The 16,007-nt window shown below is 48.7% G+C and overlaps 1 long non-coding RNA gene across 2 annotated transcripts; it reads right to left on the reverse strand.

The window, feature by feature from the left end:
• Window positions 1-1,989: 1,989 nt before the first annotated feature.
• On the reverse strand, window positions 1,990-12,471 carry LOC131402765 (uncharacterized). 2 transcript variants are annotated; one of them, XR_009218950.1, is made up of 5 exons: window positions 11,700-12,471; window positions 9,713-9,779; window positions 9,075-9,144; window positions 7,319-7,403; window positions 1,990-2,397 (listed from the first exon to the last, which is right to left on the reverse strand). It is a non-coding gene; the product is annotated as an uncharacterized LOC131402765 (long non-coding RNA). The 2 variants fall into 2 exon arrangements; XR_009218949.1 differs by lacking the exon at window positions 1,990-2,397 and having other exon boundaries at window positions 7,205-7,403.
• Window positions 12,472-16,007: the final 3,536 nt, after the last annotated feature.

Here is a 16,007-nt window from a genome sequence, read left to right on the forward strand (position 1 = left end):
AAGAGCACACGCACGGAGCTGTAGGCCCAAGAGGCTCCTGGACACGGCCCACTCTGCTCGCCCCTTATGCACACCCCTCACCCACAGCCACATCCGACCACACCCTGCCCTCCACACCTTCCGAAGTCTGAGCACTACAGTCCTGGTCACGCCCTGATAGAGGGAGACCTCCATCTGTCATTCCTTGTCTGGGTTTCCACATCTCGGGAGCATTTGGTCAAGGGACACAGGGTGACTGGGCACCTCTTTGGGCCGGGTCGATGTCTGTGTGCTGAGAGCTGGGACAGGACAGTGAGTGAACACGTACGGTTCCTGTCCTCATGGGGCAGGAGCTAGTCAAACAGTTAGAAAGAAACAAACCATCAAACCAATATATACATGTTTATAAACTGTAAACAGTGCCAGGAGGAACAAGAACGGACAGAGTGCTCTAGAGGACAGTCCAGGAGAACAAATCTAGACTGGGCTCGGGAATGCCCACCTCCAGGATGGGACCCCAGACCTCGTGGGGCAGCCTCCCACTACCCAGCCTTTAGATACCACTTCCGTCCACATCAGCTCTAGGCATTCCTTGGCACAGAGGCCCCATATAACCACCTCCACCTGAGAAGCAGAAGAAGTAGACAAGACATGGAGAAGCCAGGACTAAAATAATCTGACTGATTAATAGGGAATCCCTTTGTTCCCTTCTGTCAGAGGCCCTCTGGTCTAACCACCACCCTGGGGCCTCCACCCTCAGATTTTACGTATTTAACAGAACAATGCAGTCTGGCCCCCAAAAGGTTAGCAGATCTCAGGGGAAACCAACCAAGTCCAACTCCCAGCTGACCACATGCAAACACTGGGCACAGAAGGGGAGATACCCAAGCTCTGATGCTCCTTCTACTGAGGACAGTCACGGCACCTGGAGGGTGGCTGTGGGGTCTTGGGGGAAATCTAGCAGGGGATTTCATTTCGGTGTGACCCAAAACGTCCACATGGCATGACAGCAAACAGAAAACAGTGTACTCTAGTTGAATACTTGGCACATTTCATACGGATTTCCAAGGATGTGACTCTGCACAGTTTAAGCCATAGATCATTGATACCTCCAGACTGAGTCCATAGTGACTCTCATTTTTTAAATCAAAATAGCTGTGGAAGAGTCTGGCAGCCTCAAGACATTAGCATGTGGAAGTGCTGACTCCCAGTGATGGTGCTGAGGGACTACCCCGGTCATCACTGCGACCGAGGGTGCTGTGCACACAGTCACCCCCCCACAGTCCACGCCACAGCCCGTGTGTGTTACAGGCCTGAGATCTGAACATCAGAAGACAACTGAAGGGCAGTCAGGACTCTGGGTCGGGGGGCCCTTGGATAGTCCTCACAGGAGCGTGGGGCCAGAGAACACAAACGAGGATGACCCAACTCATTGTCCCGGCCCAGACGCCTAAAGAGAGAACAATAACTCACCAGAGATGAGTAACTGAGATTTACAAATTAACACTCTTAGGTGCAAGGAAATAGCGAATTTACGTGAGGATCCCCACAAAATGAAATTAATTTTCTTCAGTCTTACCAGTCAGGTCAACTAAAGAGCAGCAGACTGACCCGACAGTTACTGTGCTGGAACGGGAGAGGCAATCAAGGAAAGCGGATATCCGAGGGCGGGAGGCACCTGGGCGTCTGACGGCTTTGTAACTGGGCAAACCTTCAAGAACAGCTCCATTCCAGCCTTGGCTTTGATCATTCTCTCCCGGCACTTTGGAGAAATGGGGCATATTTTCCTCCACAAAACCCCAGGGCATCTGACAAATCAGCGTCCTGCCGTCCCCCATTCCTGGGTCGGGTCAGGATTTGGGCTTGGCCAGGAGCAGGATGAGTCCCACACTTTCATTTCCCAATGGCTCTCCCGGGGATTCACCAAAACTCTGCTGGGTTCCCCAGCACCCCGACATCTCGAGGGTCCCCCTCCTACCACTGACTGGCGTCCTCTTGAGAAAATTCACTTTCACATGAGCCCAACCACAAACCAAAGGAACCAAAAACAAAACTCCAGGATGAAAAAAGACACACATTATACAACTTCAAGCCAAACAACGTCTGGATGAGCTGCTCTCTGTAATTATCCACGTGGGGCGCCCCTCCACTGGATGGATGGACACTGAAAGCTGCCCACGGCTTGGGGTGAACCTAAGAGAATGCAGCTCGGCCCGTCACTGGGGCCACACGGGCTTGGCCACTTACTGGTAAGAGGAGCAACGCGGCTGAGTCCACAGCAAATGCGGGAAACCTGGACTTCTGGGTTGAACTCCATCAAGCTGAAGAGAGTGGGTGGAATCACTTCCGGAAGAGCAGTTTCCACTAGGTTTGGTCCTTTGCCAAGAATTCCGTAGCCTCAGACAAAAACATGTCCTTCTACATGACAGTAAAAACAGCGGTCAGTAAGTCAAACCAAGTGCAGCCCTCTTCACCAGAAATTCAAACTGCACCGCCGGGATGCTTTAGATCCACAGGGATTGTTTTCTCCTCCTTGCTTGGCAAAAACACATTAATGACACTTGGAAAAGAATCAGTTTCTTTTCTCCTCTTTTAAATTCTTACTCTGGGCGTATGTCAAGCAAACTAACCAAGCTCAGAATACAAACTTCCCACACCTGGAGGGCAAGCTGGAGGGGCCTAGTCAACAAATCACCCAGAAACCCCATGTGAACACAGGAGAGCCTCAGAAGGGCAGTTGTCCCCCTACTAACAGGTCTAAGATTCACACTGACCAGGAGGGCAAGCCAAGTACAAAACAACTTAGGGCCAGATGCCGATAACTCTCAGAAATGATGTTTTGCTTATAAAAAGTGGAATACCCATCAGTGGTGCCAGATGTTTCATCCCAGGGGCATAGACCTCAGCGTCGAAACCCTAAGGCTCTTCTCCCTCTGTCTCTGTTTCTTGGTGCAGCCTCTCTGGAGGAGGCAGGGCCAGAGTCTCTGGCCCAGGCGACGGGAGGGGGTGAAAGCAGTTCCTTCTCCACTCCAGAGGTTTACTACAGAATTACTAAGCTCTGGGCTGGCTATTTGTCTACAGAGAAACCAGGGCTACTATCGTTCTGTCAGGAACGTCACCCTCACCCTCTATTAACTGAACTCACTCTAACTAGGTCTTCCCACAGCCACGTTCCCTCCCTCAGGCTGAGGTCTGTGCCTGTGAATCCAACAGACACCGACCCTTCACCATCGACCCCTCTAGAGCTTCCCAATGACCTGCCTGCAAGAGGCTCTCACCATTTCATACAGCACAGCCAGTGCCCCTACACGCCATGTGCTTAACGGTCCCCACAACTGAGAAGGGCAAGTACCGGGGGACGTTCACCCGAGTCACAGGAAGGGTCCATACTGTTAGGAAGACAAACCGGTGAGAACTTGGAAGGATTCTGGTGAACGGAAGGAGCAGATAAGTGCCAGGTCATTCATTCACTCCACAAATATGTCCCAAACAGCAAACATACGCTATACATCTAACTGGTGATGGGAACATGAGGGGAAGGAAGAGACCCGGTCCCTCTCTCTGAGTTCAGTCTAGCGGAGGAGGCAGAGGTCAGCCAGAATTATCACCCAATTAATCTGTGCTGACTGCAAGGATGGCAGGACAGGGGCCTCCGTGAGGAAACTCAGGGAGCCTGAAGTAGTTCATGGGCAGGAGCGTTCAGGAGGCTACACTCTATCCACGCAGTCTGAGGGATGAGTAGGAGTGTGGAGGGGAGGGGAGAGCACGGTATTCCACGTAGGGGAGACAGCACCTGCACAGGGAGGGAGGGGCCATGGCCCACTGAGGGAGTTTAAACAAGGGCCCAGTGGATGAAGTCAGGGGACGAGGGGGAATATTTGCAAGACGCCAGTGGGGAGCAGGGAGGGCAGATCATGCAGGATGCTGTAGACCACGGAATGGTCTGGTCTTTATTCTAAGCACAATGCGTAGCCGGTAAGTGTTCTAAGTAAGGAGTGGACATGATTCCTAGAGGGGAACGTGAGTGGACGTGGCAAACAGTGGAGAAGGAGCAGGTGGGGGACGAGCAGGGGTTCACTTTTGGACCCACTGAACTCACAGTGCTTAGAGATGGCCAAGGGCAAACGTCAAGTGGCACTGAGAGATGTCTGCACCTCCCAAGAGCATGCTGGGCCTCAGCTGCCAGCTGGAGACTCCTGAGCACACAGTCGGTGACTGCAGCCACGGTGAGGGTGAGACCTTCTGAAGGAGAAGGCAGAGGAAAGGAGGAGAGCACAGTCCTGCCATGGGGACCTCTGACATGGGAGGGCCTGGCCCAGGAGCACAGCCAGGAAACGAGCCCAGAAGGAACGAGAAAGGAAGAGAGCCCTCAGAGAGCTCAGTCACAGGGGCGAAAGGAAGACCGCTCTTCACCAAGATGCTCGGCACGTCACAGCCAATGTCAAACGTTGCTGAGAGATCAAGAAAGGGAAAGATTGGACAATGGTCTCCAGGTGCTTTATTCTTGTTTTCAGCAACATGGAGGTCACCGTAACCCTAGCAAGAGCCACTCAGCAAACTGATAAGGGTGGAAGCTGAGTGGAACGGACAGAGGAATGAGAAGGAGACAAGGACATGGGGACAGTAAGTCAATGCAGCTCCTGAGAAGTCTGGCCTAGAAGTGGAGGCAGGAGGTGAAGCGAAGGGGTGGGACTTGGGGGAACGGGAGGACGTGGAGGGCTCCACACAGGGCCCCTTAAGATGGAAGACACCTGAGTCATGTGTAAATGCTGATGGCGAGGGACGAGTAGACAGGGAGAGGCTGAAGTTGTGGGGAAGAAGGCCCAGCAGATGGAGTGAGGCTTCTGAGGAACGGGGGGGAGATGGGATCCAGGACACAGAGAGAAGCATCAGCTTCAGCAGGATGAGACACGCTTCCCCCACTGCTATAAAGGGAAGGGACCCAGGGCGGGGACAGGTAGAGGCAAGTGTGCAGGAGTCCGAGTGGGAAACTGAGGGCTTTCTCAGCTGACGGCATCTGTTTCCTCTATGAAACAGGAGGCAGGTTCTTCTGCTGAGAGCGAGAGATGGGAGGGTCAGCGGTCTGGAGGATGAAGTGTGGCCAACTTAGCTTTCCAGCAGGATTTGAACTTGGTGCCTCTGCTGAGGGATAACTTTGGAAAGGCAGATTCTAAGTGCTTTGGAAAGACAGATTCTAAGTGCTTTGGTGAAGACAGCAGAACAACAACAGTCCCTAAATTGACTCAAAGGAAAAGAGGGGTTTACTGACCCAGAAAGTGTACACCTAGGTGAGCGAGGCTGGCAGAGCTGGGGCCTGGCCTCTGCTGCCTGGCTCGCAGAGAGCTTCTTTACCTCACTGTGCTCTGGCAAGGGCCACTGGAACGAAATCACTGTTGTCACTGACAGGGGGAGGCTCAGGCCACAGTCAAGATCACGGTTGTGGCGGGCTACTTCTAAAATGGCCCCTAGTGATCCCCGTCTCCTGCTGTTCACACCCACGTGTACTCCCCACCCTTGTGTGGGGGCTGGACCTAGTGGCTTGCTTCTCACAAGCAGAAGGCCAGCAAAAGTGAAGGGAGGTCACTGCCCAGATTAAAGGAGAGAACACCAGCTTCTGTCTCATTGGCACTCTGTCCTACCCTCTCATTTGGTCACTCTGACGGAGCCAGCTGCCATGTTGGGAGCTGCCACGTGGAGAAGCCTACATGGCAAGGAACGGAGGAAGGCTTGGCCAGCAACCATTTGCTGGACAACTACCAGCAAGGAATTGGGGTCCCTGAATCCTGCAAACAACCATCGGTGTGCTCCTGGAAGCAGAGCCTTCCCAGTGGAACCCTACGATGACTGCAGCCTTTGAGAGACTCAGAGCCAAAGACCCAGCTAAGCCCCCCCAGATGCCTCACCCACAAAATTCAAGTGGTACTTCTACCCGCTGCTGCCGGCAGTATCAACTGGTAAAACTTCTGGAAAGCAATTTAACAACACATTCTGACAACAATAAAAATATCCTACTCCTTTGACACTCCTGGGATTTATCCTAGAGCAATAATCCAAACGAAAGAAAAAGTCACGTATGCACACAAGATAAATGTCATGATATCTCCAACGGCCACTGCACTCCGCCTCCAAAGAAGTATGCCACATGACAACAGGGAAAAGCTTACGTAATTATTTAATAAAATGGTAAAATGAATAATTAATTATGATAAATTAAATTGATGCTATATCATACAAATATTAAAAACTGTAACTGTGAAAACATTACCACCATGGAAAAATGCTTTATGTAAGTATAAATGATAAAACAAGCATATAAAACCACACCTATGGTGTGATTACTGTATACAAATGTGCACACATGGGGCCCATCCCGGTGGCGGAGCAGTTAAGTGTGCACGCTCCTCCGTTGCAGCGACCCGGGACTCCCAGGTACGGATCCCGGGCGTGCACCGATGCACCACTTGTCAAGCCATGCTGTGGCGGTGTCCCATGTGGAGTAGAGGAAGATGGACACAGATGTTAGCCCAGGGGCAATCTTTGTTAGACAAAAGAGGAGGATTGGCATCGGATGGTAGCTCAGGGCGAATCTTTCTCATCAAAAAAAAAGAAAGAAAAGAAAAAAAGGGCCAGACCCGTGGCTTAGCGCTTAAGTGCCTGCGCTCCGCTGCTGGTGGCCCCGGTTCGGATCCTGGACACCCACCAATGCACCGCTTCTCCGGCCATGCTGAGGCCGTGTCCCACATACAGCAACTAGAAGGATGTGCAGCTATGGCATACAACTATCTACTGGGGCTTTGGGGGAAAAAAAAAGTAGTGCACATATGAACGAGGACTGGAAGAAAACACTAGACAATGAACAAAGATGATATCATGTGCTGGTAGGATCACTGAGAATTTCTAAAAGATTTAGTCTTATATTTAACGGCCCTCCCTTCAGACCAATATCAGAAACAAAAAGGTTAAATATACAAGCTTGAGAAAGTTTCTCAATCATTCCTCCCTGCATTAATTACATTCTTCTCAAATCAGTGAACATCAAGCTCCTTTTAGGGGACACTTGTTTTCTCTTTGAAAGCCTCATACAGTTTCCTGTCTCTGCTGAGAGAAAGGCTCACAGCTCCTCTGCTGACGGGTGGCTTTAATCCTCCACCCAATCCTTTATCCGTTCCTTTCCATGGGAGCTGGGATGAGGGCACTGGGAAGGGACAAACAGAGCAGTGGCCCCAGGAAGTGATAAGAGAGGTAAGAGTCAAATGAAGGCAGGTGGTTTTAGCCCATGAGAGCCCCACCGCTCACAGCTCCAGACTGCACCATCCCAAGGGGGTGTAAGGTCCACTACCTGTTTGCCCAGCTGCGCCCCATCCACCAGAATAGACTTCTCCTTTATCCGTTAGGAACAGACTATGGTCCTGACCACAGGCGACCTATCAGACGAACAGAGGGAAGGCTGATGAGAAGAAATCCTTGGAAGCCCAGTGTCCTGCTCAAGGGACGCAAAGTACGGGAGCATTCCCTACTGCTCCTGAGCCCGTAGGGGGCCAGATCCAGGCAGGCTGCCCCACACAACCTCCACTTCTTATTCTTTCTCACTCCACTGCAGCCTGGTTTCTGCCTGCCCCTCCACTGACGCGGCTCTTGCTAAAGGAAAGGGCCAGATGTCCTGAGGAGAAGACCCAAGAGCTCCTCCATCCCAGTCCATCCCTGTGGAACCACTCCCTCCTCCACAAGCCTTTCTCTTCCCCATCCCTCTCTTCTGCCTCTCCAGTAGCTTCCAATCTTGTTCCTTAGCTCAGCCCTACTGCTTACCCTTCAGTGTTGGAATCCTTCTCCAAGGTCTGTCTTCTGCCCTCTTCTCTCCTCCTCTTCACGCTCCCCTGGGAGGCTGCATCCATTTCCAAGGCTTTCCCTCTCACCTCTACCCTGCTATCTCCACTCCCAACAACTCTACTGAGTTCCAGACCTGCTTTTCTAACTGCCTAATGAAAAGCACCGTTTACTAAATGCTTATTATGCCAGGCACTGTGCTAAGTCAATAACCAAGAACACCTACGAAGAAACTGAATCTCAGAGAAGGTTGGTAACTTGCCCAAAGTCATCCAGTTAATATGTGGGGAAGCAGGGACTTGAATTCGCATCCATGGGACTTTCAAGTCTGTGCAAGAAGCACCACACTCTACTGCAAACTTAAAAGCAAATTCACTCTCTACCTCCTCCTCGCGTCTCCCTCCCACTCAACCCAAGCCTGCCCCTCCTCCAGGACTCCCCCATCTGAGTTGAGAACATCAGCAGCCACTCATTTGCAGGTGGAGTCAGGCTCCACCCCTTCTAGCTCACTCCCTGGACCTCTTATCAAGCCCCACATCTGGTCAATCCTCCTTACATGTCTCTCCACCTGTCCCTTCTCCCCACGCCTTCCCAAGTGGCCTTCATCACCTCCTCCCCCAACCCTAGAAAACCCTGCATCACTCACTCTCCACCTGTCTTCCAGCCTATGCCACAGCACTCCGCTGTAAGCATGCCAAACTCCAGCCACCCCGCATGCTCTCAGCAGTTAAAGTCTCCACCTGCCCCCTCCCCTCTGCCATGAAACCTTTCCCACCCTCCATCCCCAGCCTATCTGGTACATGCCTCTGCCACCTCCTCCACGATGCCTTCTCTCCCTTCCATTCCACCGCACGGACTTAACAATTCCCCTTTTGGTACTCTTATAGCACTTTCTAGATGCATTCACTTACGTATTTAAGGATTGATCTTAGCTATCTACCACGTGCCAGGCACTGCCCCCGGGGTGGGAATAAATGGTGAGCAAGATAAAGGCAGCCTGGAACACACACAGTGCCTGGACACACTCGGGTGCAGCTAGTTTTTTAACCTGTCTTTCCCACTACAGTGTTATCCCCCCAAACATTATCAAACTTCATACCCCATGATCTACGATACATCTTGGCCTATAGTAGGCAGCTAATAATTTTTATGAAACATCTTATTAATTCATAAAATCCCTCTACCAAATTTGCCATCACCCCACCCAAATTTCACGCTTTCAGAAGTGCCCCAGGAGTCAGAATGAGTGGCTCTCAGCCCAAGCCTCTTACCTGGACCACCTGTCCACTGACGTCCTGCCTTCTATGGACTTTGTGACTTTCGCTAATGACTGAGGGCAATCTGGGTAGAAGCAAGACATATGGTCATAGTAAGCACTGTGGGGTTCTGGCCTCTCCTCTGTCACCCCTAACTGGTGGCCCCCCACACACATAACTATCAGGGAAACTCTCAAGTTCAAATAGCAGGCAGAGGTAGACCCAGGTGGGAAAGTAACACAAAACAAATAAAATCGCTTGGTGATTTTAATACGCTGCCAGAGTTGAGACTGGTGTTTAGACCCACCAGCATAATGCGAGGATCTAGAGAGAAACTTTTTTAAAGACAAACAGACATAGAACTGAAACAGAGAAATTTTTGAAGGTAATCAATTTGGTTAAAAATAAAGAGTGAATCCAAAGAAAGTCCAGGTATCCCAATCAATGCTCATGCACCTGCCCTCCCAGCAGGCTGATGCTCCCCCTGCGATGGAACAACACTCTCCACAGCTCTCTGGGGAGTGCTCACTGCTCCTCTCAGGCATGAGGAACCTTGCTTGGTACTGCTCTGTGGCTCTATCACACAGTAATCACTCCGGAGATGTTTAATGCTCAACACAACTTGGGGAGGGGTAGTCCTTGTGGGAACTCACCTGTAAAGTTCATTTTCCACCACCTTCCTTCCACATTGTCCGTAATAGCTGTTTGCCAGGCTGAAGACTAAAGAATACCACCACCAATGAAATCAGTTCTACAGGTGTGTGGAACCCAAGAATGTCAGGACTGAGAGGGGGTCTGGAAAGTGGTCCTAGTCCAACTGCTCACCCAACTGCCACTGGGTTTCCTTCTCCAATATTCCCAGCCAGTGCAGGCACACCTCCAGGCATGCTGGGGTGCAGACCTGCTGCAACAGACTGGGACACCTGTACTTTCCCTCTGCTTCCCCTCTGGGCCCTCGTTCTGCCTCTCAGGAATTCCATAAGAGGCGAGTACCTCCTGTGAAAGGCCTCAGCACCCCCATTCCTTGGACCTGTCAACAGGCTGCCCTCGAGGCCAAGCCCCCTCTGGAAAGAGTTTCTAAACACCACCTTGGCCTTTTCCTACAAAGCACCCCTAGCCAGAAAATGAAATGTGAAAAATTTAGTCGAGGTGGCTTTCCCTGGGATAACCACTTTTTTGGCGACGATCAGGGTTACCAAGGAGCCTGGACTCTGAAAGCCCCACCTCTTGGAGGAAGCGTTAGCAAACAGCCTTCTCTCAGTACAATAGAAAAAACCGTCTACATACGCAGCCTGGCTCAGTGACTTCACGGCAAAGGGAGGCCTTGATGAGGCTGCCTGGTGTGCGCTGTCACGTTTATAAATACCTGAGATTTCCCAAGAACCACAGAGTGCAGAAACAGAAGAGAGTCAGCAAGGTCTGCCCAACACAGCTCTCTTAAGCTATCCTACTGATTTGCTCCGGGAAATTCCAACAGCTTCACAAATCACATGTGGCTCAATCAAATGGTCAACTTCAGGCCCAATGGCAAGAAACTGGTCCCCCCACCCTCCACCAATCTCCAACAGGTCAATTCACCTCCTTCACCGTCTGTCAGGACCAGAGAGTGGGCTCTGGCACAGGAGACTTGTACACCTGTGTCTCCTGAGGTCTATCCAGAGGCAGTGGGACAGGTGAGAGCTCTAAAACACACTTGTCTCCCCTCGCTCAAATGAACACAACCGGGGTCAGTGCACTGATGCAGAGTCAGAGCATTTCTAACATGAGAGATCACTGCCCCATCCTCACGTTGTTATGCAGTGAGATGGGAAAGACTTACTCAAGGTACGTAAGTTAGTGGCAGAGCGAGGAGCAGTCCCCAACTCCAACCCACTGCACCACATTGCCTCCACGACACACTGGGTTAGGGAAAAGCATCCTTAGTCTTTAAAGAAAGCTCTTCTCGTGTCATTTCACACCATTTGAACTCTTCAGGAAAGTAAAAGCAATAGCCACTTCCTGCAATAGCCACTAGGATTTCTCAGTAAGGTGAAGAACAGGATCTATATTATACGACAGCACTTAAAATAAAAGGAGGCAAAAAGAATACACAGACGCATTTGCTTGCACATGAATTAAATCTCTTCGGAAGGATGAACCGGAAACTGTTAACACAGGTTGTCTACAGGCAGAGAAACCATGGTGCTGGGAGGACAGAGGTGGAAAGCAGAGTCTTCATCATATGTTCTACTGTGCCTCTAGGATTCTGAATTATGCAAACATGGTATCTATTCATAATAGAAAATTTTAATTTTTAAATAAGCTAGTAAGGGGGAAAGATGTTTAGAAGTCACTCTAAAGAAACTTATTGTTCTTTACAATCCTACCGAGGAGGCCAGATGGGCTATGTAGGGAACGCCTCTTGCAGGTTTTAAACGATGACCTTCTGAATATTTACAATGGAGGCTAGAGTTCAGGAGAAGGTCTGTGAATGCACTGGTTCTCAACATACTCCTTACTAAGGATCCCCTACTTTCTCCTATGATCCCCATCTTTCAATAGATCTCGTCTACCAAATAAATGGCATTATGACTGCTATAATAATACACTTGCCCATTCGTATTCATCAGTGAATGATATAATTTCCAGACAACTTTTTACCTGCATGAAATATCTGGTTTATCTCAATGAGATGATGTGATTCTAGGCAAAATCAAAGAAAATGGACGATGTTGTTAGCTTATATTAGTAGCTGAAAATATGAAGTACTTTAAAATACTGACAAGTGATTCACATCCCCCATTACTATCTGCATAGACCCCTAAGGGCCTGGGAAGCAGTAAATACATAACATCGAAAGGGAATCTGGCTCTAGGTCCAACTACCAATTGGCAGGAAATACAGAGGACAGAGGATCATGTCAAACGGCACCACAGGGATGCATTCAACAAATTGCAGACTGGAAAATTCTGTAGAATAAACAACGTGACATCATTAAATAAATATCAAGGAGAAAAGATTAAAACAGACTTAAAAGACTATAAAAGTCTTATCAACCAGTTGCCACGCCTAGACTTTCTCTGGCCCTTGATTCAAATAAATTTTTAAATTTAAAATAAAAATCTATTGACAGTTCGGAGACAAAAGGCAGTTTGAATGCTGACTACATATTTGATATTCAGGGATTATACTGTTAATTATTTTTAGGTGTGACGATGTATTTCCTTTTTTGGGGGTCCTTATTTTTTAGATATGGATTGAAATATTCATAAATGAAATCAATAATCTGACGATTGTTCCCAATTTGCCGAGGGAGAAGGTGGGGGAAATGAGTAAAACAAGACCGTCATGTGTTGATGACGGCAGAAGCTGGCGACGGCCCACGGGGTGCATTATCCTATTCCAGCCACTTCTGTGTATGTCTACAATCGTTCCTAACAAAAGGTAAAAAGAAACGTAATGTGGCATCATACAGCCAATCAAGACTTCAATACTAACTGTAAAAGAATTCTAATATAAAATAAACTGAAAGAAGGCAGAACACAAAATAGACACTGTGATCAAAATTATATAAAAAGATACTTGCATACAAATGACGGAACACGAAAAAAATGACAAGAAAGATTTGTCCAGTATGTACTTCTGGGTAATTCCACTTTATTTTAAAAAATGCTTCTTATTGTCCTCATACTATTCATTGACTAATGAATATTTGTTAAAATATCATCAATAATTTCTAACATTTTTACAATCCAGTTTCAAATAATTGGAATAAAGCCTCCATCTTAAGGCTTTCGTTGAATTTCTTCCCCAGACCACATTCTAGGCACTGTAGGGTGTCTCAGGCTATCTCAAGCGAGGAAACAAACGTCATCACTCTGGGGCCAAAAAAGAACACCCCTACTTAGCAGCAAATGACCTTTACCAAACGGGCTGAAAAATAATCTAGCCCAGATGGTTTCAAACAACATGCCTTTCAAGACTCCATCCTTGTTGTTGTTGTGGTTTGGTTGATGTCATCAGATTCTTGAAAGTCAGAGGGAGCTTCCTCAGCCAATCATAGCAGAGAAAGCCAAGGGGAGAGCTTCACGTTTCCCTTCCTGGCTCCTGTGAAAGCCAAGCCGGGAATCTCTGTTGAGTTCCATCCCCCAAACTTCCGTCCCATCCTTGGTTTTAGAGGACAGCAGTGTGACTCCACGGCCACAGGCGGCAGGTGAAATCTGAAAAAGAGTTCCCATAAAGCATTCACTGACCTGGGACGTCCAGCTTTTCCAGCAATAAATGGCAGCTTGTTCACCCACTCCAAGAACACACACTATTAACACAGCAGCAAACACTTAAGGAACGTTTCCTATGTGCTAAGTGTTTGAGATGTACTGTCCCATTTTATCTTCACACTCACCCAAGGGTCTAGGTATCAGATCCTCCCCGTTCACGAAGACACAGTCTCACAGAGCAGTTAAATTGAAGATTACCTTAGTTTGAATCTTGGAAAGACCATGGGGTCTACAGCTGGTAGACTATGACCAGTTGTGCGACCTGAAATGGACTGCTTGACCTCTCTGTGTCCGTTTCCCTCTATGTGAATTGGAGTTGAGAATAACTTCTCTCTTATTGGGTTGTTGTGAGGACTAAATGAGTTAATAGAGCTAAAGCCCCTACAGTGAATAGAACCTGACTTAACGTGTAAGAGTGACGGCATATACTCACTATCATTACTGGTGGTAGCAGGAGGAGTATCTGGTAGAGGAGAAAATCGAGGCTCCTAGAGATTAAATAACTTTCCCGACACAGTCACACAGCTAATAAGTGGAGGTTATCTGGTTCCAGAATGTACACTCGTGAGCCTCATGCTGCACTGTGACATTCTCAAACCCCTGCCATGAAGAAGCATTCATACCACAGCTACATCGAACGTGACACATTCACAGCCCAGTGGCTTTGTGGGGTGTTTCACCCACATGTGATGTTATCAATCCTCACCTTCACTGGCCGCGTGAGGAAACTGAGGATTAGGTGGGGCTGAAGCCAATCAAAGGCAGCCTGGCTTTAGAATTAACCCCCTTCGCATAAAACCCAGAGTGAGCACCTTCCCGTGTGGCCTGGGATAGGCCTAGTTTACACCTGATGTCCCAACGTTCACTCTCGAACAAACTGGACGACAAATTCTATGGTCACCCACATGAGCCCCCACTGTCTCTTAGCTGTTTACAGTTCATCACAGGCCTCCAGAGTCAATCTCAGAGACTACACGTAAATCTACTCCTGAGGAAAACGCCAGCTGACCACTAATAGTGAACAAAGATGAAGAATTTTGGGGGGCGGGGGGCCGTCCAGTGGTCCACTTCCCAGTGGTTAAGTTTGGTGTGCTCTGCTTTGGTGGCCTGGGATCAGTTCTCTGGCGCAGACCTACACCACTTGTCAGTGGCCATGCTGGGGCGGCGACCCACATAGGAAATAGAGGAAGACTGGCACATGTGTTAGCTCAGGGTGACACTTTCTGTGCAAAAAACAAAGGAAAATAATTTTTTTTAATTCCAGCATTTCTGGAAGAAAGCTAGCTAAGTATTTCCTTTAAACTTGACTTGTTGGTGACTTGTTTAATCAAGTCATCCCATAGTGACACATCCCTTCTTTTGTCCTGTGATATTTTCTCTCCTCACATTCACAGGGAACATATACACATGCACCCCTGTGTGAGTCAAAAAGCTCAGTTCCCTGGCCTTTGGGAACGGCTTGGGTCCACAGAAACGACCCACTGGGGAGGCAGGAGCCAGCCCCTGACCGCACAGCAGGAAACATAGAAAAGAAGCGAGTCCACAGAGGATGCCCAGCACTCTATGCTTTCTCTCATTGCTTGTGGTAGCTGTTGATTCAACACTCAACAAATACTTGGTGAGCACCTACTGTGTTATTAAATCTGCTAGTATGGGAAAAGGCTTCGAACAACACCTGACACAGAGTCAGCATTCAGTAATGTGTGTTATAATAATGTGCCAGCAGAGCACTTCCAACTATGGTGGAGTGAAGAACTTAGTGAAGCTCTCACCAATAAAGAACTACAAAAATGGACAAAATTATTTAAAGAACACCACTTCACAGCCTGGGAAATCAATAAAAGGCAAATAAACTGAGGAATAATTCACAGAAGACTGCGAGAACTACAGGTAAGAACAGCTGGAGTCTCCAGACTTGCTGTCTTGTGCTGTTCGTCCACCCCAGCTCAGTTAGCACGGAAGTTTGAACAGGGCAGGGCTGGCCACGAAAACCTTCAGCTTTGTTGTCAGAAAGGACAGACTTAAATTGGGTGCTGAAACTGGAGGATGCAAACTCAGGCCCAGCAGCAAACTAGTAGGAAACAAACAGGGAAAATGCGCAACTCGAGGAGCCTGACTGCAATCCTGATTGGGGGCAAGAGGAGAGGCAGACCAGCCAGAAATTTGATGGGAAGATGCTAGAAAGGAGAGAGCCACAGAAGGCTCTGCTCACACCCACGCCACCTGGGCAACAGCACGGATGGACAGAGGAGACCCGAGCACCAGTGGAAAGTAAAGATGAGGAGACTGGAGAACAGGCTGAACTTTGATCTGGTTCCAACCTACCCACAGAACCAAAGGTAGAGGGTAGAAACCTTAGAAGCTCAAGGTGTTTGAGCACAACCTCTGCCCAAATCATTGCCTGACCACAAAGGTATGCAGACAGGGGGCAACCCTTAAGCAGCCAGGCTAAAAAAACTAAAGGGACGGAGACTAAAAGGAAACCTGAGCAAAGACATCAGTAGCCACGCATAGCAGAGGAGGCTGAGGCTATAGCTTAAGCCCCCAAAAATTGAAAAGAAAAAAAAAAAACCCAGGGGGAAAAATACCACAATCCAGAGTTGTTATATCATCAAAAATTCCAGTTTTTAACAAAAAAAATACAAGACATGCAAAGAAATAAGAAAGTGAGACCTGTACTGAAAATGGATTC

The sequence above is a fragment of the Diceros bicornis genome, unplaced genomic scaffold, assembly GCF_020826845.1.
Source record: "Diceros bicornis minor isolate mBicDic1 unplaced genomic scaffold, mDicBic1.mat.cur scaffold_262_ctg1, whole genome shotgun sequence".
In the NCBI taxonomy this organism is placed as follows: domain Eukaryota; kingdom Metazoa; phylum Chordata; class Mammalia; order Perissodactyla; family Rhinocerotidae; genus Diceros; species Diceros bicornis.